Source organism: Micrasema longulum, unplaced genomic scaffold (genome assembly GCF_059751315.1).
Source record: "Micrasema longulum isolate JH-2025_06_02 unplaced genomic scaffold, ASM5975131v1 h1tg000415l, whole genome shotgun sequence".
Lineage (NCBI taxonomy): Eukaryota > Metazoa > Arthropoda > Insecta > Trichoptera > Brachycentridae > Micrasema > Micrasema longulum.
Genome location: NW_028277615.1, coordinates 1,149,303 through 1,175,782, shown reverse-complemented (window position 1 = coordinate 1,175,782; position 26,480 = coordinate 1,149,303). Strand labels below are relative to the sequence as shown.

Genomic DNA, 26,480 nt, shown 5'->3' with positions numbered 1-26,480 from the left:
TCTACAAAGGTTAAAATATAAAATTACTCAAGCAAGCGACCCTTTTTTTTATTTTACCATGTTATAAAACTGTTTATTGACTTTCCAATTAGTGTACTTTGATAGAAATACCAAGGGCTAACATTTTCTGTTTCCTATTTAAAATGTCTGCAAATATAATTTTCCGAATAAAAGGCGCACGTCAGACCGATTTTAGTAATAAATTGGTACAAAAGTAAAAAATAGCAAGGCATTATAAAAACATGAAGCTTACCTGGAATTAATATTTTTCTTTCCACTAAATAAGAGGGATCGGCTTCTGAAAATAAAGAAAAAAACGTTTTTTAATCGTGAACAATATTAAAAAACGTTTTGATATTTGTGATGTAGATAAATTGTTTATAAATTAGTATTTTTTTTAATCAAAGGCCTAATTTTATTATTTTTATAAATGTGTGCATGTTAACTTAAAACTATGTTTACCATATCATTAATGAAGTTATTTAATTAAGCTTCCTGTTTATTTTTCGTAATTTTGTTTTAGTTAAGAAAAGATATTAAAAAACATTTTTTTAAATTAATATTTCAATGGATAACTTATTTGTTTTTTCTAGACTCATACAAAAAAATATTTTTTAGAAGTTTTTTATGACTTGCTGCGTTGTAGAAAGCGATAAACAGTTATTACCGTTATTAAATTAAGATCCTATGATAAAATCTTTTTTTTTTTTTACAAAACAAGATAAAATAAAAAAATAAATAAAAATAAATCTCCCACGTTTACCCCGAATCCGTAAATTCTGCCGAAAAAAGCCAAATAATCGTCATTGACGGCCTTTCAGGGCGGTGGGAGCCCGCTGATTTAGAGAACAGGGAACTTGGGTAAAGGCTAACCTGAGGCATCCGTAGCACATCTCCAAGCCAGGTCCACCGCCGCACCCTTAAAACGCTCGTTAAAAGAGGCTGTTGCGTCCGTTCTCAAACTTAAATTTATCTACGTATTTAAGAAATTCGAATATATTTACAAATAAATCGATAAAATGCTGTAAACAATTTCTGTGCAAAACGATTTTTCTCCTTACACGTGACGATATATTTCTGCGGGGCGTCACGTCCGATCACGGTTAGGATCCATAAAAGAATGAAGGTAATTACCAAAGAATTTGATTTTATTTGTGTACACAGCACAAATGCTTTATAAACATAAACATATATGCATTACACATAACAGTGTTCTATACAAAACTATAAAATAATTCAAAAACAATATTATATATTACGCAGTTTTTAAAATATATTGTTATATATTATAATACTACTAGCGGACCCGACAGACATTGTCCCGTCCAAACCTTGGCTTGCCTTGGAATAATACTTTTCATTGATAAGTAGGTACGTACCTAGATACTTGTTAATGGTTGAATTTTAAAACATGAAATAATTTATTTTCAAATATGGAATTATTTTTGCAACTTTCAAACTTAGCTCTTCTCACCAACAGGTGTGCACTTTATTCATGAATGCAATTTTCGAAAATGTATTTAATGTCAGTTTATATTATTTTAGTTTTACCGAAAATCCAGGAAAAAGAAATAAATGGCAAAAAATTATACGTAATGTAAGGAAAGAATCTGATTGGGATCCATAAAAAGCGAATTTTACTTGTAAATATTCAAAAACAAACTTTTTTAAAAACAAAATCCTTTCATTTTTTTCGCACATATATTCTCGTCGAATGCACCCTGGTAGGTCAATGAAAAAAATATTTATGCTTCTAACTCTTTTTTTACGTAGATATTAAATTTTTCAATCGAATAAATAAAATAAAAAAATAAGTAAACTCATTGAATAATAAAGTTTAAAAAATCGAATGTGTATTTAACACGTATTTATTTATACATTTCTTTTCCTCTTGCTACGATTAAAATAAACATTCAAATAGGAGTTAGATTCCTAAACTATATCTTAAATACCAAGTCAAAACTTAATTTGGCTAATGTGAAAAATTTCAATACAACTTATCTGGTTCCCTAATCTGTGCAATCTTGGAATTGGTGAATTAATTTCATAATTTGTTGCATCAATTTTTATATGAAATGGTACATTATATCTAGTAGTCCTAACATGTATTCGGATTCAATCATATTTTGTAAGTCAGGAGAGTCCAACAAGTCATTTTTAATTTTGAAGAGAAACATTAAATGACTCAGTTTTCGTCCTCTAGGTAAACTTTTCAAATCAAGTGTATTTATTAAAAAATCATAGCTTAAAAACTCATTAAAAATAAACAGCCTGAATTGAATTAAAACACAATAGATTTCGTGGTTGTAACGTGTCCTTTTAATCATTAAATATCATCACGTGATACTCTGAAATTTTATGCAATATTCTTTAAAATATTTGATCAGAATATCCCACCTTTTATAAAATGTAATATTTGTATCTACATGTTGTTTTTTTTACAATACCAAAGTATTTTTCTTGGATGCATTCAATTGAAATATTCGCACTACGTATCCGTGAAAAGAGGTTAAAATAGAATTTAGGGGCAGTTTGTTTCCTTTCAAAGCCTCCAGACATATCAATGGATATCTCAGATGCTAAATGGAAAGAGATGGTTTTTCCTCTTCCAGTTTAACGCCCAGTTATCTCGTACGCCCAGATCACTCAATAGAAATTAAACGCAGATACTTTTTGCTAACGATTAATCTGTCTCGGGCTTCAGGGTTTAGGCTGTACCCTACTCAAGATTAATTTGTTGAATGTCAGGTTTAGTTCAACGGACAGGTGGATCCTTATAAATAATGCAGTCTTATTGCTAGTTTGCGGTTAAACTTGTTATTCGATAAGAGGTCGGCTGATTTAAAGGGTTTGCGACATTTTATAGGCATGTTGAGTTCTACGAGACTCTTGAATAATCATTTTTCGATAATTGAACACTATAGGTTAGGGCATATAGACGTTTCTCGGCCATTAAACGTGAAATACAACTACCCATGTGAGTAATGAATCCATAACATAACCCCATTTCAGAGTTATAGAACTATTATATCTATATTAACTAGAACCAATCATAATATCAAATAATGATAAGCAACTACACTGACTTTTCTTCATATTGCCATCTAATAAATTCACAATTCACTCATACCACAATAAGAATATTTTATATGTTATTCTTATTTATACATTATGTTAGTACATATAATTATATTATTATTTTTTAATTAGGTTTTTATATTTAATTTTGTTTTTTACATTTATTCTTGTATTGTTAAAACTTTCTACTGAATATGCTGTATAATTTTTAGGTTAACTTTTTAAATATAAATCTTGTATAATTTTTTGGTTGAATTTTTTTTATAAATCTTGGGTACAAAGGTAATTTATGTTTTTAAAAAAAAAATTATTAAACCAAATAAGTCAGTATTATAAGTTTTCGCAAAAGGCAGATTTGCCGTTTATGTTAAAAAAATAAAATAAAATTAAATATGTCTGTGTTTGTTTATTTTGTAAGACCGTACTTGATGACATTATATCGTATACATAGCATTTTGTAGTTACCGACCATATTATATGGGACTCGTTGCATATTATTCATTCAATATGTACCAATTAAACCGTTTTTTTTTTTTTTAGAATAAGGTTTTGAAATTTCCGGAGTGTCAAAAATGTATTATTTTTATATATTATATTGTCCATCCACTTCAACTACATTTTATTTTTTTTAAGAAATAACATGATGGTTTTTTTTTCAAATATTCAAAGTATCATCATTATCGTCATCATCATTCTCAATCGCAGCGTATCTTAATGATTTTTGTAACATGAAGGTAAGGTGATCAGTCTTACGCTTCAGGCTTCAGTCTACGGACTATAAAATATTCTAGAGTAAAAACACCCTTTTAAATAATATTTCATATCAACCATGTCGGGAATAGAACCCGAGACCTCTTGCGTGGTAAGCAAATGCGCTAACCATTACACCGCGAGGCCGAGTAAAAACATAAAGAAAAAAAAATGCATTTAATTATATTTTGACGTTTGAGATATATTCCTTAGATTTCTTTAATTTTGTTCAAATAATAGGAAGATATTTATGTATTTCAACGATATTATATTTATTTGAAACCTTGGCATTTAATTGTTCTAAAACAAAAAAGAGCTACAGAATTCCTCGAACCTGCAGTGCCATAATCGTATACGTTAATTTAGTGGGTTTGTGGTCCCTGGCTAGTTTCACGAATTCACAAATCAAAGGTTCAAGGTTTGCACCTCGCTCTATCACAACCTGATTTACATTTTTGAATACCGAATTTTACATTTAGTTGAAAATGGCCCCCAAAATTGAAACATTTGGGCAAATCATAAAAATGCAAATGTTTATTTATAAAAAAAAAAATCTCTATTATTGTCATTTTCAGCTAGTTGTGAATTCGTATGATAGAAAATGAGAATCAAATTATGGTAAAGTATGGTAAGTCTCAAACCTAAGACTTTTGATCTTTAAACCAGTTCCATGGAACTACAACCCGATAATTCTTGATATTTAATTCCCGATATTTGAAGTTTTTTTCTGCATACCAAATTATTTATTATTCTTCATTCTGCACGCTACATTCTACTTATTTGCCAAAGCTTTATTGTACCGTACAAAGCAAATGTAAATGCTAGATTTTCTCTCCATTTTACATTGTTTTATCATTACATATTTACTTATGTAGCGGAAGCTTTAAAACAGTGATCTGAAGGGTGCTTACAGCAAACGAAGCTAATTATGTTCGGGATATTACAATATATACAGCATACAAGTATCACATTTTACAGCACTTTGACCGCGTTTTGTCATACTGAAACTAAAGCGTGAAATAATATGAAGCTCTATCAGGCGCCCCGTTAGTTGCTAGTTAAGGGTAGAAATGTGAGCCGGCCTGAATAGGCTGTGCTTCATTCAAGAGCTGGCGACAATAAGCGCCCCCTGAAAGCTTGTATACTGAAACTAGGTTGGAAATACACAAGGCAACTTTACAAAGCTTAGGTTTGTGTTTCGCTTAGGAAATACAAATACACTAAAAAATATAACAATAGGTATGTTTGTTTGTGAATAAAATCAGTACATTTACATAAATAATTAACCTATTTGTGACAAGAGTTCCGTAAGGAACTCAAAAAAAATTGGCATTCTATCCGTCATATTGAGTCGTTTTGTGACAACACTTTAAAATTTAGTTACCAAAATTTACCCGTGATGATATGTGGAGAGCTGCACTTTCAGCGTTTCTAAAAGGGTGATTTTCAAAACAGAGGAATTTAGTAAAACATAATACCAATAGAATATTTTTTTTTTAATCGTATGTTTTACACAGTTGATAAAATTTGAGTATCAAAAAAAACGGAACAAAATGTTTTTTTATTAGAAAAATCAGAGTGGAATTTAAATTATTTATTTGTTTTTATAAAATACAGAACTCACAGCAGGTCTCACTATAGATTCGTTTGTTCATTAGTTAGCATATTTTAACATTATGAACAATAATAAATATAATAAGAACATAAAACGTATTTTTTACATTTTTCAAATCCTGTTGAAGGGGCAATATTTTTATTGAAGAGTTACCGGATAAAAAATTACATGATGAGGGGATGAGGTGATGACAATCAAATGCCGAATTCATGTCTGATCCCCAAGAAGAAAATAAAAATGTGAAAATTCAACAAATGTGTGCTTTACTCACTGACACCGCTTTAATTTCGTTTGGCTAAGCCTCGAAAAAGTAGGTTTGATAAAGTATGGAAATTCCTGGATAATGTCCTATTAAAAATAATCAGTGTCCGATACGTTAGATGCAAGGTTGGACTATGTGCAAAGTGTTTTAAAGGGGTATTAGACGAAATAAAATATTTGTTTTTGAATAAGTGCACGTGCATATCATACATGTTTTTATGTCCAGGTGGATGAAGAATGCAGTTCTCCGATTGAATTAAAACCAAAACCCCGGACGACTGTTTTTGACTAGACGGCTGCTTCTGTATAAAATCCTAAATAAGGAAATCGAGTAGAGAAAAGTTTGCCTTGTTACGAAATCATTGACGCCTTTGCCAACCATTTTTGAGATTTTAGGTTTAGTTCCTGGCAGAATAAACATTATGTATTGATTTTTAAGGTTATTTAAACTGCAATATTTCATCAACTGGCATCTGAAGCAGTAAACTGATCACCCTACCTTCATCAGACAGATATTTGAAACATACTGCATTTGGTTTACAAATACAGTGCCCTATGCACCACTGGGTATGGAAAAGGTAACAATTTATTTTTATTTTATTTATTTAATTAGACAATACGCCCAAGGAGCATTAAAAAAAATTAAACGGGTGAGTACAACATAGTAAGTAATAATTTTTAAAATGAACATCCTTTTTTTGTATAGATATAGAAACAAAAAAGCATGCTGCAATGCAAAACAAAAAGTGAAACTTTGCATAGTAAAAAAGAAAAATTAATATAAATATAAGAAAAATGTTAGAATGATAAAGCAAATTGTAAAGAATTTACACAAAAAAATGGTATTAACAAATTAATGTTAAAAACAAAAAATAAAAATGTATGATGATTTACCACACCAGTTTTATTGATAATTGAAACTTTATATTATAACTAACTTAACCTAACCTAACCTAACCCAACAAATTGACAAGTATTATTTCTGAGTAGTTATTCTCCGAGAGTTCCATATGGAACAATTTTATGGACTCCCATTGGACGGGGAAATATTTTTTTGGTATTTGAATAATTTTAGGCATTGGAAGTAAAGATGGCAACCTTCAAAAAATTTCTTTTTTATTTATGATGTCATTCTGTAGTTTATTAACTATATTTGATAAAAATCAAGAGTTGAGTTGCAAATATAGTTTTAAATCATACTTTTGATGATTTGAAAATAGTTTTTAGCAAACAAAGCAATATCCATCAGCCATTTTATTCGACCAATGACAGGCTTGAGATTTAAATTTTTAAAATGGCCGTGCTATACAAATATTAACAAAGTTTTTTGAATTCGAGTTTATATTAAAGTTTATTTATTGGTATTTAAAGTTTAAGTTCAGTAAAAATAAAATTTCTAACATAAAGACTCTCTTTGACATTAGTGTAGCAGTTTTTGTTATTTATCTCGAAAACACCATAACAGGAGTTTGCTATCTTTGCTTTTAATGCCTTCAATTGTGTTATAAAATATGTAATAATAATAAATTAATCGTTTAGTGAATACAGATGAATATATAAGAATACGTATTTATTCCAAAAATAAATTTTAAATTCATTATTTGAGTTCAAAAAAATATTTTCATTATTAAATAAATAAAACTTAACGATTTAAGATCTTAGTTGTACTTCTACTCTCATTTACTAAAATGAATTTATAATTCTGCGAGCACTTTAGATAATATAAATTGAATTTATCTTAAGTGTGTAAATTCATTGAGTAATTTCGAGTGCAATTAAAACTCCTGGTACAATAAAGAACATATTATATTTTAAAGTTAACAAGCTGAACCTGGCAACACTTTGCCATTGCTAGATTTGAGTACATACCAGCATATAGATTAAATTAACACAATCTAAAATTTAATATCAATTGTTGTATTTAGCTTACTTGTTGTATCTAAGTTCTTGTTTATGATTGAATTCCAAAACATTAAATAATACGTTTTCAAATATAGAATTCTTCCTGCAAATGTCAAACTTTGTTCTTCTCATCAACAGGGATGCATTTTTATTTAGAAACGCAATTTTTAAAAATGTATCGAATATCAGTTGTTATTCTTTTAATATTACCAAAAAATCCAGTAAAAAGAAATAAATGGGTGGAAATGATAATGAATTTAAGGTAATAATCTGATTGGGATCCATAAAAAACGAATGTTGTTTGTAAAAACAACATTCAAAAACAAACTTTTTTTAAAGACTAAAAAATAAAATCTTCCAATTTTTTTATTATTTGCATTTCCGTTGAATGTAACCCTGGTGATGGTTAAAATAAACATTTGCGCTCCTAACTTTTTTTGATTAATAAATTGAGATTTTAATAGCTTTAAATATGCTCGTGGCAAAAATCTACGTTTCGCTGAAAACTGCACGTATTCGGTCCAGTAGTTATTCCGTTTATCGAGGACACACATATGAATACTACCTTAATTAAACATAGATATAATAATTGTGCTTGAGTGTAACCTAATATATTTTAAAGTCGTATTCTATCTTCTTCTAAGGTCGAGTTCCCATAAAAGAAACCGAACCACCAATGTAAACTGGATTATAAGACGTGCCTTTGAAAACGAGGCCAAATAAAACTCATAAAATACAAAATTTCGCTTGCTTGCTTTAACATTTAACAACGCTTACACGTGGCTTTGAGCCCGAGCAACAAGTTTAGTTTTAAGAACCGTTTTGTAATTTAATTTCAACATGGCAACACTCCACCGCAAAAAAATTACAAAGTGTTTAAAGTCACACAGGTTAGTTTATTCCATAAATCAGATTAAATATGACTTGGCTGGGTTTTCGGTCAAGGAGATTTTTAATTGACAAGTTACATATAACGTCGGTGTTCCTACGTAAACATTGAGTTTCAGGGCCAGACGCGAAACTTCAGAGGAATATCCCTCATGTTAAACTTTTTTTTAAATCCTAATATTTTTTTTCAGCTCATTTTTTTAAATGTTTTTTTATAATTCAAAAATGGAGTAAATCCTTAATTTCTCAGACTAGCATCGCTTCCACAAACTTCTACCCCTCCCCTACAAAAAAAATAGATAAAGACGAATTTGACGAACAAAGCGCTACGCACCGAACGCGGACGACGGAAGCTGCTGGGTAGGGGAGGGATAGGTTTAAATTCTTTTTTTTAAATGAGCTGAAATGATAAGGATTTTATTAAAGCTTACTATGAGGAATGTTCCTCTGAATTTTCGCGGTCTGGCCCTGAAATACGCGTGTCCATGAAAGGTGGTATAAATATACGCACAAAATAATAACATTTCTATGTATTAATCATTTAAAAAAATGAACTACTATCAATCTTGTGTTTGTTGGAAAATCAAATTACCACGACACGCTTGAATATGTTTAAAATTCTTATAAAATTAATTATTATGAATTCAGTGACATTTTCTTTTATTTTTCAACTTTGGTAGATGATCAAAATTTTTGCTAGTAATTACGATTATGTTGGCTTCGTGGTGTAATGGTCAGCGCGTTTGCCTACCATGCGAGAGGTCTCGGGTTCGATACCCGACATCGTTGATATGAAATATTTATTAAAAAGGGTGTTTTTACACTAGAATATTTCACTGTCCCTGAACTGATATCTGAAGCATAAGACTGAGCATCTTACCTTCATGTAACAAAATGATCAAGATACGCTGCGATTGATGTACCAATGCAGTGCCCTATGCAACATTAGGTGCGGAAAGGGAATGATGATGATGATGATGAATTGGGATTATGTGAGTATTATTTAAATATATTTATCAACCATATACCATCGATAACAGTCTTTAACAACATATTATATTACAATATTTTGAGTTCGTTAACACAACCCTGGATTTCACCCCCTAGGGAGTCATAAAGATTAACAAATTACAACACAGATAGGGAACATTTTTGAGATAGGAATATGGAAGTCTAGGCATGTACAGGGTTTATGACCTGTCGTTGTCTGGCCACTTTACACACTGTGTAACATATTTATGTAATATAAAATATCGTAATAAAACCAACTGGTCCAAACATAGGAAAAATAGTGAATGTTAAACAGTGCGTAAAGTGGCCGCATAAACCAGCCAACGACAGGTCTCTGTAAATGCCTAGATGTGCATATTCCCTTCTCTAAAATGTTCTCTATCTCTGTTGTTATTTGTTGACATATCTGTAAATTTTTGTACTTTATTGAGCCTTTTTCCTAAATTTGACCTTGAAGCATTCAGTACTTTATTTTTTTTTCATTATTTTAGTATTTTTTGTTGGTAGTCATAAACATTTGTGATTAAAATACGTCGAAACTTTTCTCAAAATTGGGTTAAAAATAAGATATTACGCTTATAAAAAAATACTTTGAAAAAATCTTTACGATCAACTTTAGACTTGAAATAAAAAAAACTACGGTCTTTCAATAATTTATTCCACTCAAAGTTACTTTTCTAGTTTGTCACTTTTTTTTTAAAGCGTAATATCTTATTTTTTAACCCTAGTTGGGGAAAGTTCCGACGTATTTTAATCACAAATATTTATGACTACCAACAAATAATAAAAAAATACTAAAATCATGAAAAAAAATAAAGTTCTGAATGCTTCAAGGTCAAATTTTTGAAAAACCTCAATAAAGTATAGAAATTTACATATTTCCCAAACTATAAAACTTTGAATATTATGTATCTTTTTTGGGTGATACCGTGTATGTTGGATTTGATCCGACGTTTCGGCTACCATTGCAGGAGCCAAGATTTTAAAAAGAGATTGGTTTCTGGTCTGCGACTGGGACTCTAAAATTAATAAGTGACAGAATCTTAGGGCAATCTATCATGTTATCCAAAGTTTTATACATAAAAATGGCATCAGCCATGTTCCTTCGAGTTTGGAGAGTTTGGAGTTTAGGTGAGTTTATAGATTCATCTGGACCTGAGTCAACCGTCTAAAACGATATCCTAAATTCCGATGAGAAAGGAAACAAACGAGTAAAGCCTTGGCAGCATCCGGGTGCCTAAGTTACGTCATATGGCACTAATTTGAGTTCACCATATAGAAAACATATCAGTAAACCTATGAAGTACATTTATAAATAATAAATGTTTTAATATAATAAATAAAACAACGTTGTTTTTAACCACTTATGTTTGTTTTTAACCACGAAATTAATGGTTAAAAAGAAAGTCGTTTAATTAATTTTATTATAATGAGTAACCACAAAGTTAATGCTTCAAATATAATAAATGTTTTATATATTTGTGTGTAAAATACATATTTGCAATTAAAAAAGAGCCGTTATCACATTAGTAAACATGCAATTTTTTTTAAATAAGCAATGTGGAGGAAATAAAGGTTTTGAATAATATATTTATCAGTTATGAACGAAAAAACAATTCCATTTCTAAAAAAAACTGACCGTTTTAATATTTAGTACTTGTCAAAACTAAGAATGTGTCATAAAATATGATCAAACTTTTATAGGCGCGGTACATATTTAAGTTGTCCCTCCAAAAAGGTTCGAGAGCTTCTATGCTCACATATTTATTATAACAGGTGATATATATTTTTACGGAAGGGAGGACATTTTCATCAATTTTGAATGACGCTCTTAGACAACATTGTTTTATTGCTTAAATCCTTGCCGATGGCAGAACATGACTCGCAACCATCATAATAATGTAGTAGGCACATTTTCCGTGAAAAAATTGACACATTATGAAAACATTTATACATGTTTTACACAATAATGTAATTTACCTAGTTTAAATAAAAATAAGGGGTGGATATTAAATCATCATCTTCATAAGCTCGACAGCCCTGAGTGAGCCTTGGGTGAATCCAGGAGGCTCCTCCACTCTGGCTTGTCTGTTGCCCTTCTTTTCCAGTTTTTCACTTCCAACATTGTCACATCTGCACTGATACAGTCCATTCATCGCATTTTAGGCCTTTCTAGTCTTCGTGGTCTTTGTATCACAGAGAGAGTTGGTGTTTAATGGAGTTTTCGTCGTCCATTCTAATTATATGGCCAGCCCACCACGAGAGTCCCACTTTTATGGAATATATTACAACGGTCTCTCCATAGATTTTGTATGGCTCTATGGAGGAGCTAAGTGGTTGAACATTACATAATTGGTTAATTTATAAATCAAAAAGTGGACTAGAATGAAAAGATGTTTGATTATTTATTAGAGGAATATTATTTGTGAAAGACCTCCATTTTGTTAAATTTAAGACGTTTAATTAGTTTTGTTAAGTTAAGTTTTGTAGTTATTTTACATAAAAAGAAGAGACGGGTACGTCCCAAAACCGGTTAATATAAAAAGTCGGTAAGTGGGTAAATGCTTGTATTTACTAACATTAATTATAATGTTTATTTTTCTTTGTTTTTTCTTTTATTCTTTCGTTTCTTGTTTTAAGTTAATGTATATAATTGTATTTTTTGTTAAAGAGCATATGTTCAAAATATACTTCATTCGTAAATTAATTGAAATAAAATAAAAATGGCATGCTGTCGTTGGTTTCATGCATCATGTGCTAGCATGCTTAAGAAGAAAAGGAATATTTATTGGTAAACTCCCACATTATATGTCATTATGTCCGTAATTCGTATGTTGTTTTTAACCTTTCGTCTAAAATTCATAAGAGGGGTACCAAAAATACCCCAACTATAATGCTTTAAATACGACTTTAGAAAAAATAAAAATGTCATTACGATTGCCATGGTAGGGTTTATAAAGTCGAGTTTTCTGCGAAACTCATACATATTTTCATAAAATACTGCTGATGCTATTTGAAATGCGATGCACTCACCGTGACACGTTGAATAACACTGATTTAATGTCGCGTCACCCATTAGTGTAAAAGTAGAGCAGGAAGTAAAGAAGGGAAATGCATGTAAAATTTAAAACATGAAATCCAAATTTTCGTGGTTATGGCTGGAAAAAAGCCACCAAATAGCAAAAAGCACAGTTGCAATCTAACGAATATTTCAAATAATATAACTGTAGAGCTATAAATTGTAAAATTTGCTGTTTGAATGGCAGGAAGCAAAGATAAATGTGAATTATTATTAAAATTATTTGAAAATTAATATTTCTCTAGGAACTGGCTATATTGAAAAGCCCAATGTTACTAAATACTTAGGACTATATGTTGACTCTCAACTTTCATGGAAATACCAATATGAACATGTTAAATCAAAAATAGTACCCGTAACTGGCGTTTTGCATAGACTTCGTGGTCTGCTTCCTCACTCTGTTTTGTTTGCCGTCTATTACGCTATGATACATTCTCACCTATCCTATTTATGCTGTATTTTTTTTTAGGGGTTTCGCTAACAAAAACCAGATCTCTGAGATTCAAGTTCTTCAAAACCGAGCTCTGAGAAGCATTCTTGGTTTGAAATGGGATTCCCATGTCAAGGATATTTATCGTAACACAAAAATACTTCCTTTCAAGGTAATGGCACTGTATGACATCACTAACACTATTTCAAACATCATAAACTTTTCTGCTCACACAAATTTAAAACTTACATTTAATCATGAAATTCACAACTATAATACACGACATGCAAAAAATCTTCACATTTCTAAATTTTGTTCCACGAAGTTCGGCAAAAGGTCTCTGGAATACATTGGTCGTATACAATTTAATAAACTGCCTGATGACCTTAAAAATGAAATGTCGAGTGGTAAATCTCAAAGACCAGAAATGAAGACCTATTTTTTTAATCTTTTTGAAAGTGATAGTTTTTAGCTCAGTTTCTGTGAATAGTCTATATATTGTGTTTTAGGTTTAAATGTTTTTTTTTTCTTTTTTTAATATTAAGTTCACAGAATGTTTAAATGTTTTTATTTTCTTTTTTAATATTAATTTCACAGAATGTTTAAATGTTTTTCTTTTCTTTTTTAATATTAAGTTCACAGATTGTTTGAATGTTTTTATTTTCTTCTTTAATATTAAGTTCACAGATTGTTTAAATGTTTTCTTTCCTTTTTTAATATTAAATTCATAGATTGTTAAAATTTGTTTAAATTTTTATTGTTTAAATGTATACTATGTATTGTTACAAGAAATGTACTATTTTTTTTTATGTACCGTCCCAAATGAGTTTTCTCGTACAACTCCTGGGAATATAATATCATGATATTCATGTCTTATATGTTTTATTAATAAATAAAAAAATAAAAAAATAAATAAAAAAAAGAATTCGTCAGAAAAGTATTTTGATAATTTTGATACGTTCTTAACATTATTGGTAGGGTTATGCAAAAAATAATATGAACTATATTATGATAATTTACTTTTTTTTTTAATGTTACCTAAAAAACCCTAGACACGCCCCTTTGGCCCGTAAGGGTAAATAATTTATACCATGTATAGAAAAAAAACTATAAAAAACCGTCGGTTTTAACTTTTATGATTAAAACTAAATTAATCAAAATAAAATAGCTATGCCATTTTGTTTGTCCTTTCTTTAATTATCTTGAATTTTCATTTTTTATAACCTTATCTCACATAATTTGAGCACTGTATTGGAATAATTATTACAATGTTTTTCAAATAATAAATAAATAATGGCGGCCTCCGTGTTGTAGTGGTCAAGACGCTTGACTCACACACGGAAGGTTCCGAGTTCGATTCCCGGTGAGAACACAAAAAATAAAATGTGATTTTACTCAAGCCTGGGTGTTCCGTGATGTAAATCACCACTGTAATTAGGCCTCCTGGCCTGTTGTGGTAAAAATAATAATAATAATAATAATTTTTATATAAAAGTAAGTCTTAGCTACCCATTTAGCAACTAGACTGGTGTATTATAAACTTTATGTACGAGGTATACATTTAAGTATTATTTATAAAAAAAAAACAACAAACAATTCTTTCCTTTCGTTTATACTACATAAAATAAAATAAAACTTTACATTCTTAGTAGAATGAACTAGATCTCCCCGCTCTTGATAATGTTTCAAGAGCTGTGCCGAAGAATAAAGTTAGGAATTTCTACTTGTATAATGAGTGGCATGTTTTTAAAGTGAACCTTCCAAAATCTTGTATTTATTCCGTAAATATGTTGTTTTAATCTAATTATGACAAAAACGCGACAAGCTTAGATACTCAGTGGTCCGCTAGGAAAATGGCTTGCAAAAATAATTAAGTCTTTTAAAATGAGACTTTCACAAAGCCGGACTTATACCGGTCGCACAAATCCTCACGTTACGGTAATGTTAGGGTGGATTAATTTTTAATAATTATTTTTATTTATTTATAAACCACGTGAGAAGCATTTGGGTGGAGATAAGTCGCTCTCGTGGTGTACTTATTAGTGAATTTGCCTGCCATCACTACAAATTTTTTCAAATATGAATTTACAATAAGAATCAATCCACTCTATGTCATTTTACCGTGCCGCGTGGATTTGTGCGATCCGTTTAAAATGAGCTATACCTCTTCAGAGAATATAACAAGTGCTTCAAAAACTTGTAATATTCTGTTCATTTTATTTTTACCTCAAAATGTATTTTTTTCTATTGTTGTTCAAGAAATGTTTTTTAAACAAAATTTTAATGTGGATTTCTTATGACAAATTGAAGTTATGTTTTTTTTGCAACACTCGATCCATATTCTATTACATAATTAAATTATTCAAAATATTAAGGATAGTCAAAGTTAAGTAAAAATTTTACTGGTATTATTAAAAACAGTGAATTCCATTTGTTTACATGTAAGAATTACGCTTCAGTTGCTTCTTATAGAAAATAACAAAATATTTGACTGAAACATAAACGCTTATTTAAAAATATTTTTATCAATCTCACAGTGAATCATAAACGATACCAAACTCATGCGTATTTGTCTCTTATTCACTTCACTATTAGACAGATATGGATACGGATATGTACGAATATGTTAGGTTTTGTAAAATTCTAAGAATCAATTAAATTTTAATATAGATACCTATTCATCTTTTAGATAAGGTTTTAATTACCAATTTAATTCTGTTGAAAATATAAAGCAAAAAAATTATAACTAGTAAATTTTATTTTATTTTTAGATAAAAATAAATAAATATATGTATCTACCGAAATGTGTCAACTTTGGGGCCATTTTAAACGCGTTGTCACTATCAGAAAATAATAATTAAGCTGCGATAGAGTGGGGTGTTAAATACTTAGGAGTTTATATAGCTGAGGATGATGGCATGCACAAAGAGCTCGCAAACTGCCTAGGAATTGCGATAAAAACGTTTAACACAATACATGCTGTCTGGAACTCTAGTTTATACTCGGTCAAAACGAAATGTTAATTATTAAACTCTTGTATAATGCCGGTACTCCTACACAGGTGCGAATTCTGGCACCTTAATATAAACATTTATGTAATAAACATTTGCATACACATTTGAAATTTATGGATATATACCCACGTAACGTAAATTGTTGTGAATTATTATCTCTCAAAATATAATGACTTTTTTCAACCAACCTTTTTATACCCGCGGTATCTTCTACCGTAGATAACTTTAATAATAATCCCTACAATATATTGTTTCCTAGTACCATGCGGTACCGTATTATGATGGCTTTAGCGTGTTATAGTCTAACATTAAATAATTATTTACCCGGATCCCACAAACATCTAATGATTTATTAAGAACTCAGCCCTTTCCCACGTAATGGCGGTAATTCGTCGATAATTTTCCCTCCAAAATTGCGTCTATGGGACTTCCGCCTAGGTTTCTCGGGGCACGGGAACGATAATCCGGTTATTTTCTCGAAATTCCGCAGCCGATTATTAATCAAATGGATTTAATCAAAACACGACGGATACGCAATCTCGCCATAACTGTGTGTGATCAACCAACTAATAAATGCCATAACATGTCTAATCTATGAAACTCAAATCAAGGAGCGCGGAATTAGCGGAGTTGCTGATATAATGTTATTTGATATGCGTCAAGCTTGAATCCCAATTTAACAATGAACAGTAAAAAATGATCATTTTTAAAATGCTACATATTATTTCCTTTGGTCCAGATATATCTCCATTCCGGTCCACAACACATAACAAACACGTCCTTGCTTTCAATCCGCATGTGTTTATTATGCCATATAATATTTTTCAGGCATCCAGGTATTGCCGAGGCTTCATTAGTTTGTTCCCTAACTTCGGAGTATTGGTCACTGTGGCTCTAGATTTCCACACCTAAATATTTAAAAGACATGACTTGTTCCGCTGTTTTAACATCTATCATCAGTTTGCATCTTTTAGGGTACTTAGATTTTTGTTTTACTAACTGAAATGCTCGTGTTTGTGTCACTCCTTGGTGCGAAGTGGACTCAAGAGTGGCTCGATGATTTGGGGGCCACATGAACTGAAGTACTCTCTTATGATAGAGAAAATCCAAAAGAAGTTTCTGAGATATTCTTTACATGAGAGAGTGCGGGTATTATCCTTAGCTCTACCCGATCGAGTTTCTCCAGGGTATGCTGGGCTACAACAGTTTAGAGACTAAAAGGAATGTGTATTTGACTACACATTTTTAGCGAATGTTGCGCTGTATGATCGATAATTCAGAGATTATAATGAGCATTCGTTTGTATGTTCCTGATAATTACGTAAGACAGCGTCAGCATATATTATTTCATATTCCAATGTACAGGACCAACCTATCGCTATGCTTAACAACATCGCTCCGGATATTGATCTGTTCCATGTATCCGAAGGGGTTTTCTGGAGCAGGATTCTCCCACTACTTTGACATTTTCTTCCGCTTTCATGTATTTTTTTCTTTTTTATAATACGTACGTATTGAATATATGTTTGTAGTGTATATGTTAAATTTAAAATAAATTAATTGAATTGAAATTAATTTAATTGAATGTTAAATTTCTGAAATTCTAGATGAAACTTGTGTAGCATGCGTTATAAATTATTTTTTGATTATGCCACTATGGTTGCATCATCTGCGTAGCATATTATGTTGATGACCTTATCTCCCATTTTGTAGCTAAGTCCTAGATTTGCCACCTCACCTATGATCTTGTCCATAATTAAACTGAATAGAAAATGACTCAGACTGTCACCCTGTTTTTTGCCACTGGCTGCTAAGATTTCATTGGGCATTTCACCATTAAATTTTATTTTGGTTTTACTGCTAGTGTTAGTTTCTTGGATGGTTTTAGTAACTGCTGGCGATATTCCTTTATCTGTTAATATTTTAATGACATCATTCAGCAATACCTTATCAAACGCTTTCATCAAGTCGATAAAGCATGTGTATGCGGTTTTATTGCATTCAATTGATTTTTCTTGAATTTGTCTCATAGTGAAAATAGCGTCGGTGGTGGAACGATTTCTCTTAAATCCTTGCTGCTCTTCTCTGTTTGCAATGTTTTGCTCAAGTTTTGTTCTTAATACACTTGTTAGAAGTTTGAACATCGATTCAAGTAGCGAGATACCTCAATAGCTTTCAAGATTGCTTTTTTAGCCTTTTTTAAAGATAGGTACTGTTATGCTTGACTTCCGATCTTTGGAAATAGTGCACGTTGCCAGAATTTTACTAAACAATTTTTATATTTTCTTTAATATATTCGCACCGGGGTATTCGCATTTAATTAGTTCATTGTGGATATTGTCAGTGCTATGAGAATTTCAATTCTTCACTCTTATAAATAAATATTTCGTATCAGGCATGTCGGGAATCAAACCCGACACCTCTTGCATGGTAGGCAAACGCACTGACAATTACACCGCTGGGCCGACAATATACTTTAAAATACACTGTATATAGTGACCAACATATTTTTATCAAAAAGAGCAAATCATCTTCAGAAGATTGGGTTGGAATAGTTATAATTTGATTGATTAATGTATTTTGTTATTGTATAATTTCTTTAAAATAAATATGTATTTCAGGTAATTAATAATGTGTACAGTACGAGTATATTAATATTTCATACTCGTTTTTTTTAAAATATTTTTATCTTTAAGCACTCTTTATACCACATATATGTAAATGGCAGAAATGCCGTATATAAATAAATAAATAAAAATATATCCTTTTTCAATTATTATAACAATTATGTTATTTATTTTAATCATATTATGATAAGCTTTATAAGTATTTAACGTTTAGGCATAGCCTAAAAAGGTATAATATGTTAGTGAATATATATATATACAAATGTTATTTGAAATTAATACATAAATACTTACCTAGATAGTCCCTTTATTAAGCCCTTAAGGCGAGTGGATGATGTGATTAGTGATTAAAACGAAGAGTTTGTAGGGGAGAGTTGGATATTGGCGAGCCCCTAACATATATTGCATTTTGCAACTACAACTGAACAGATATTTTAATTTCGATTACATTTATAGGTACGTTCATCTTTTAACTCTAATAACATAAAGGAAAATAATGGAAAATTAGTTGTTAGGTAAGTTTTCTATGAAAAAACAAAAACGTCATCAAATCAAACCGGTATGTTAATAGCGCGCCTTTAGTTTGATATTACTGCGCCTTTCTTGATACATATATGAGTTTAGTTTAAAATAGAAACTTTAATAAAAAAAGCAAAGATAAGACAAAACTTTTAGTAACAATTTAAAATCAAATGAAATCCTTTTTAAACCATATTCTATCATAATTTAAAACCAAAAAATAAAGACAAAACTTTAAAAAGTACTATTTCAAAATCAAGTTTTTACACTCTGATACACTTTTTTACGTGCAAAAGTCACAAATATAGTTATCTGGTGTATTTTTTCCACTGCATTCTTTGTGCACCCAATTACAGCAGCAACAAACAACAAAACCACATTTCTAGGTCTCGTCCAAATTTCCTACAAAAAGCGCTAACTCTTTGGAATCGTCATTCACTATGTCGTTATCAGAATCATCATCACATAGAAACTATACTATTCATCACTCGTTTCTTCGCTGAATTCCAACTGTAATTTCCTCTTGTAACCTGGTTTTACTTTATTTTTACATCGTTTATTGCTATTTTCGTCCTTTTCTTTTTTGATCTTTCGTTTCAAGCATTGTTTTTAAAGGAGTGGGAGTTAGAAATGGCGCGCGCGGTTCAAATACGCTATTACTGGGTCATTTTAGTTTTTAAAAAAAAACTTTTTTAAATAATTATAGTATGAATTGAACAAATGTATTGTTTAATGTAAGCATGAATAAATTCAACCCCGCTTATTATCAAACAAATAGTGATATAATAGATAAATGCAACGTACCTCAAATATTTTAATCTAACAAAAATATAAGAAAACACACCAAAATATAGATCAACTGGTCCAATACGCTCAAGACACCGAAACTTTCTGAAACAAGTATATACTGGAATCCTATTCCAAGCCAATTGTATTATTGTAATCTAACGTGTTCAAACTTGCATAGTTTGGGAGATAGACGGGGGCGCGCCATTATCAACCGCGCGCTAATGTCCAACTCTCCCCTACATAATTCCGTTCTGAAATTTTTCAAACCGAAGCGAAGGGAGGATAATTTGAAGACGTTCCTATGTACATGAGAACAAAACTCGAGAATTTTCACGGAAAAATCATTTTTTGCTGCGCTTGGAGGGCGAAATTTTGGCCAAAACATCAATTTAGATAAGGGAAAGATAAAATCGGTAATTTTTAATCTATTTACTTGGCAATTTATTCATTTAAATATGAATCAAAATGTTTGGTATGCAAATAAGTTGTTCGAATACTATTATTATTATAAATAATAATTTATTTAACAGAAACAAACAGTTGACAATGATATAATACTCGTAACATAAAAAAGATACCGTTTAAAGACAGGCCAGCGAAGTTGTATGAGAGTAAGTGTTTAGGTGTGTGTAAGCGTGAGTGTCATATAGTATGTCATTATGGTACGATAACTGCTCATTTTAATTCAATCATTTGTTTTTTTTTTTATTCCTAAACTAATTGTTTTTAACTTCTTTATCAGTTTTTTATTTAAAATATTTTTGACTGTTTTTTTTTTAAATATAACATTTCTTTCCCTCGTATGCTATATTATAATTTATAAACGAAGAGATTTCATAAATGCACCCTCTTTTATAAAAATAACTTATTTAGAAACACCCCTCATATATTATTATGTAATCCTGAGTGCCTGGAGGGTACACATACGTATAGACATATGTATAATAAATGTTTTAAAGAAAGATCGAAATTCTTGAGAGAAATAATACGTATCGGTTGGTAAAAAACCTGAAGGGTTAAAAAATCTTCTGCCTTATGGCGTCAATTATTTATTTTATTTTATATTGAAAAGTGAATTATGCAAACGGTAAAAAGTATTTTCTTTAATTATGTACTTTTTCAAATACTCTAAAAATTGTCCAGATTCTCAAACGTATGTCCATAGTAGATATAATACATTTATGTACTAATTCAACTAAAGGTTTTTGTTAAATCAAGCACACTTTTTTTAAAAGAAATGGATAATCTAATTTTGCTTAGATCAAAGCAATGAAATTACGTAGATCGAATACGTAAAGCCAAAAATTGCCGACGAAGCTCGCAGCATTTTTAATGGCGACCAATTGAAGTAAAGCGCTTTTTTACAGTCTCCACGAGCAACACAGCGGATAAAAATTATCATAAAGTCTTCAGAATTGAATAAAGGAATGAAAGAAATATGATTTCGGAGTAATATAAAAATGTTCCCGTTTCAATGGCCCTTATAAAGAGTATATCGCTTTCCTTCGTTTGTTAGGGCGGCCTGGAAGTGTTTCCCGGCAAACTATAAACCTGACGAGCCCTGAATATTTCAAAGCTTCTTCGTGCGGAAATAAATACTCGCTTTCATCAGTGTACATTGGGATGGCGCTCACAATCCATGTTGAATACGTTATTGAAATTCGGTCGGGGCGCACTTATTCCGCACTCAAATTTCTAACCTTAAGCAAACCCGAGTAACATATTCCTCTCGGAGGCTGTTTCTCATTCAGAAACTTTCATGACGACGTTTATATCTTTTATGAACTTGGCGTGAAAACCTCGTGTTTATATCTAAATGGGAATGAATCAGTTTATAGGATTCCGCGAAAAGATTTCTCGGAATTTGTTGCTACGAATTATCGGAAAGGGTTTCAACTAAGAGCGCTTAAAAAACCAGCGGAGATTTGAAAACATTTAAACCTCAATGCAATAATACATCGTTTAATGATCTAAAAGATTTAGTTGTCAGAGATGTTTTAAATTTTCTTCATTAAATACTAAATTGTCTCTTAAATTGTTTAATTAATCAAATTCTAATTTTAAGGTCGATCGTACCTTGCTTTCTCTTTCTGCTAACTTAGCTCGTAGATTAGGTAAATTTACACGCTTCCAGACAACCTTTAGAATAGGGAGACGTCAAATAATTTTGTTCGCTAGTAAAACGTCTGAGTTATCCTTAGCACTCTCAACATTAGCTAGCGTTTATGGCAGGAAAAATCTACAAGGAATTTAATTACGTATCTTCTGATTACTGTAATGAAACAATTAAATGATCATACCGAAATCCGCCTTCCTCAGCCCAACGTAAATGGCGAACGATAGAATATTGAAATTTATTACCTCGAAAGAACGTTATGTCCCGTCTATTATCTTCCTTTCCGTTTTATTCTCTTATTAAAAATATTGAATTTGAGTAGAAAGAAATCCAAATATACCTTTTTACATTAATATACCTATGTATAAAACTCCCTTAAGAAAAACGACGACAAAAGAATTCAATGACTTTATATGTCATTGTATTCATTTCAGAGATATTTCAATTAAATAAAAAAGGTTTTTTTCCAAGTGATTTTGCGTGTGTGTGAAGCCTAATTATAAAATATGAAAACAAGCTGAGATTAGTCCACCACCTAGTTAAGTGGTTGGCGCGTTTGGTTACAATACATAAAATTCCGGAATCGATTCCTGACAAAATTGATCCGAATTTTTAGTCCAAAGCGTGATTTTACACTCCAATATTTTATTGTACCTCGACTACCACCTAAAGCAAAAAACTGATTAACTTACCTTCATGTTACAGATTATCTAGATACGCTACATATGGTTTTCTAATGAAGTTCCCACTGCACCATCAAGTGCGGATTGGAGTATATTGATGTTGACATGATTATCTGTTGTCGTAAACCGCTGAAGTTCTTTTTTTTTTTTTAGCGTTTTACAGTTTTCTATATTAACAAAAATATTTTTCATATATCTGTACACAGGTAGAATCATCAATCCAATACGTTTTTTACACTGTGGTCACTATGTGAGCGTAGGCATTCCTATTTGGTGACGATTTTACTAAGAAATAAAATAAAAAAATTATAAGATCTGATATTTTTACTGTACTCTATGCGATACTATGTTAAAATTCCAAATGTTGTTTTGTGAAACCAACACAGTCATAGTTATAAACAATATCTAAAGAATAACAACAAATAACAAGACTAATTACGGGTTTCATATAGGTACAAAAATATAAAAAAACAAAACGTACAGTTCGCTAGGAGTGAAAGGAAGTGGGATGGAAAAATAGGGAAGGAAGAGAAGAAGAAGAAATCGTAAATAAATATAAAACAATAAAAAAAAATTAAAAAATGTACATATACAACATACATACATATACATACACACACCCTTTTTTTTCCGCAACATATCAGTTTCTTAGAATAGGCATTGCCTTTATAGGAATATATATATGGATGTGTGTTTATTTTATTTTTACTTATTTATATATAAGAAAAACCACATAAGCCAAATTACAAACAAATATTTTACTTAAACACTAAAGATAAATCTGTTTGTCTGTGCTCTATATTAATTTGTTAAGTATTATAATATATTTAAATGTAATTGCCTAGCTTGGAACGGGGTATGTACCCTTGTCAGCTGGGCAAAGTGAATATGGAATTGTATTTTGATAAAGAGTGTGAATAAATAAATAAATAAAAAAAAATAAAAATAGTAACTAAAAACTTTGCTACTGTGACGTCTCTATCGCAATTTTGATATATTTTTGAAAACAGTATTTTCTTTCGTTGAAAAAATCTGTCGTGCTTAAACTTTTATCGTATCTTTTACATAAATTTGTGTGTACTCTCAAGAAGCATTTTACCTGCCACATTGCTGCAGGTTTTGACTAATGCTCGTTGTTTCGTTACTCCACCATTGTCAAAAAAAATCAAATCTAACATTCAATATTCAAAACAATCTAGTCATGAACAATTACCTTGCATAAATATTTGAAATACCACTTAAAACAGCCATTACATTGTCTGACTCCAATTCAACCACTATCCGTCGGTTTGTATTAGCAACCTATGTCAATATTTCGGTTTATATTGTATTTGGCAAGATACTCGTAGTAACCACAAAGCTGTGAATCTATTAATTAGGGAGTTATAATTCCAACTTTGTTAGAACGATAATAATCGGATCTAAACCAGCCGTTCAAGTGATTCTAAACGAAACTGACGCTTTGATAATTTTTTATTAAAAATTGCTATTTTTACGTTTATTTTCAATGGAAATTTTACAAAACATGGTTTGTGGAAACTTTATACTATATTAACTAACTAACTAACCATCACGCCATTTCCCCAAAGGGGTAGGCAGAGAGGATAGAACGCCACACCACTCTGTCCTGGCACACTTCCTTTGCTTCCTTCACATTCATACATCTTCTCATGCACGCACGTCGATTATTCCGACTTTTCACAAGACCACTTTCAAGAATTTGTTGTACTTGATCATGCCATGGTAACAAATACCAAAACAATATGATTTACGTTTTTTTTTACAAAATGGTGTACAAAACAAAAAATAAGATAAGTTTTATAGCTCATCGGGCAGTTTATTAAATTCGGAATGGCTAATATTTTCCAGAGAAATTCTGCCGAACTTCGTTGAGCGAAACTTAGACACATGAAGTTTCCCTGAGTAACGCGTATTGTAATTGTGAATTTCATGACCAAATGAGTATTTTAAATTTGTGTGTGCAGAAAAGTTATTGTTTAAATCTAGAAAGACTTACATAAAAAAAGTCTAAATCTTTTATTTTCTTTTTTTTATGAGATATCATATGAAAAAGTTATAAAAAATATTTTTAAAGTCTCCTAATAGTCCGATGAAATCTGGTGAAAAATACTAAATTAAAAGCGTTCAAAACTACCAAACGTATTCGTCATTCATTTTCCGCTCTCTAGTTGGAGCATCTCTATTGGCTACCAGCTTCTATGCGTACTCCCGAGTCAAGTTTTCGTCCCGTAATTCTGACATAAACTGTCGACGAACAGTCAGCGGAGGGCGTCCAGGATAACGAGAACCTGATGAAGGCTTTCATGAGGCAAACGCAGTACATAGTCCAGCCAACCGTATCGCCTCCGCTTGATGATAGTTGTCACCGAAGTTTGCTACGTCTATTCCATGTTTACTTAATTTCTCACAAAGTCAAACCACCGCACACCCAAGATTCTTTTGAGACAACTATTCTCAAGATTCAGTATTTTGCTCTTTTCGGCCCAAGTGAGGTGCCACGATTCGAATCCGTAGAGGAGAATAGGTGTTATGCAGGCGTTATGTAGGCGGCATCTGGTTTTCTATGAGTAAATATCCGATCTCTAGACAGCCTTCATACTGTTGAATGTGACGCCTGCTTCTCCTAGCCGCATTTCCAGTTCTTTTTGAAAGCTGCCATTTTCTGTAACATTTACTCCAAAGTATTTGAAACTTTTGACCCTTTCGATGATTTGGTTTGACAGAGTCCAGGGATTTTGAGCATCAAGGCACGAAGTGTTGCTCAGTACATGGATTTTCGCAATATTGATTTTTAAGCCCATGCATGCGGGGTATCTATTTAGCTTATCTACAGTTACCTGAAGACCCCCGACTGAATCGTCTATTATAGCCGCACCATTGGCATATTCTTGGTCGCAAAGATTTTGGGAAAGTATTACAATTATTATATAAAATTATTGTAATAAATTCTAATGATTCCAAAATTGTTGTTGACATACTTTTGTATGCGCGAGTATTATTTAATATTTTCCACTGGAATTCCACTGTCAATACCATGAAGTTTAGCATTAAATAAAGTTCTCAGTTAAATTCACATCCGGCATTCCATTGAAATGGATAGTTTTGACAATGGTTTTGACGCTTCCATCCCAGACAGGATTTCTAAAGGAGCATCCTTGCAGTTGCCAACGCATACCGAATGCAAGCTTTGTTTCTAAAGCTATATCGCTCTATATATATCATCTCATTTTCAATTAACATTATTATGAATAGGGCAAAATCAGATACTACGAATACCGATAAAATCATGTGAAATGGCTTTAGATAAATTAATTGTATTTTCGCAATCAAGGGGACATTCAGGAAAAATGTTTGCTTTCATAATTTTCAAAATAAAATTGTTAAAAAATACGTCTCTACAACGTGACATGTTTCGCTTTTACAATTGTGGCTTCAAGATTCAAACAGAGGTCAAAATTTTACCGAATCGTGACATATAAGGAGCGTGACCGTTTTCGAGAAAAATGTTTATTTTTTTAACTATAAATAAAATTTTCAAATGTAAATTGTATTCTCGAAATCAATATGGATATTGCGAAGAAATGTTTTCATACATAATTTTTTAAAGAAAATTGTTTAAAAAATGACTGCTAAACCGCGACATGTTTGGCCTTGACAATTGTGACGTCAAGATTCGTGACGATGTTCTATTTAAATT

The 26,480-nt window shown here is 31.0% G+C and overlaps 1 long non-coding RNA gene across 1 annotated transcript in view; it reads right to left on the bottom strand.

The window, feature by feature from the left end:
* Positions 1-265: 265 nt before the first annotated feature.
* The window catches only part of LOC148281737 (uncharacterized), a 69,228-nt gene continuing 43,013 nt past the window's right edge, over positions 266-26,480 (bottom strand). Inside the window, exon 2 of the long non-coding RNA XR_015822292.1 lies at positions 266-298. This is a non-coding gene — a long non-coding RNA (uncharacterized LOC148281737). The remainder of the gene's footprint in view (positions 299-26,480) is intronic.